Source organism: Sinocyclocheilus grahami, unplaced genomic scaffold (genome assembly GCF_001515645.1).
Source record: "Sinocyclocheilus grahami isolate Dianchi unplaced genomic scaffold, SAMN03320097.WGS_v1.1 scaffold49863.1, whole genome shotgun sequence".
NCBI lineage: Eukaryota > Metazoa > Chordata > Actinopteri > Cypriniformes > Cyprinidae > Sinocyclocheilus > Sinocyclocheilus grahami.
Window position 1 is genome coordinate 1 of NW_015525822.1, and position 975 is coordinate 975.

Genomic DNA, 975 nt, shown 5'->3' on the forward strand with positions numbered 1-975 from the left:
AGAGAAAGGAAAACTGGAAATCGCATCATATGACCCCTTTAAATAAGCATTTAGTCTGTTACACTGCATCCGAATGAATCACATCACTGTGTTCTTACACGCGAGCAGCATGTTATCTGGTGATTTCAGAATCTCAAGAGATGCTTGGTTAACAGTATCTGCATATGCTGCGAGTTTAACATGCATTTGGAAACGCAACATGGGCCAGTGATGCTTGAATGGCCCTTTAATGTTGTGGAATAAGCTTTTCAAGTGGTATAGAAAACTAAATGTTTTGTATAAACTAATGTCAACATAATTTTACTAACAGATATTTTGAGGCCAGAAATGACAGCATTACCATATTCCAGATCCAGTAGGCAGGTTTGACAGACATTCTTCATTTTACTGCAGGTCTGACACACTTCTGTCTTCTTAAAGCGCATCCTGACCCCAGGACACCAGCGGAAGACCGTGAAGGGACGTGCACAGATCTAGAGGATAGGAAGTATTGAGAATAAAATAACATGCTGCACTCAAAATGTGGGTGCAAAAAATATGGTCAAGACAAGCTTCCCACACTTTTTGACCAATGTATTTCCAAGACTTCATCACGAACTGGATAAGGCTTTTGAGGATAATTTTAAAGAGACTACTGAACTGAGTTTCCATGTGCGTAACAGGTAACAATCTTTTGAATTAATATTAGGTATACAAACTGAAATGGCTGTGAACCCTGTCAGGACAACATTTTTTGAGAGGATGAACACAGCAGTACCTTGCACTCCTTGCCAAATTTCTCTTTGGTCTGTTTAAACAAATACAAGCACAAAGTGAAAATACATTTAAATACAAAAAAATAACAATTTCCAATTAATTAATCTATAATTAATTATGAAACTCTAATTCAACTTACCATCCGGATGTAAGGGTTTTCTCCCAAGCACGTTTGACAGAGAATGGGAAAATCCTGTTCAAATAAGAAAAGATCAGTAC

At 37.4% G+C, this 975-nt stretch overlaps 1 long non-coding RNA gene across 1 annotated transcript; it reads right to left on the reverse strand.

Annotated features, from left to right (window-relative positions):
• Positions 1 to 344: 344 nt before the first annotated feature.
• Positions 345 to 950, reverse strand: LOC107580895 (uncharacterized). The gene is made up of 3 exons (XR_001608730.1): positions 896 to 950; positions 758 to 787; positions 345 to 473 (listed from the first exon to the last, which is right to left on the reverse strand). It is a non-coding gene; the product is annotated as an uncharacterized lncRNA (long non-coding RNA).
• Between the last annotated feature and the right edge of the window lie 25 nt (positions 951 to 975).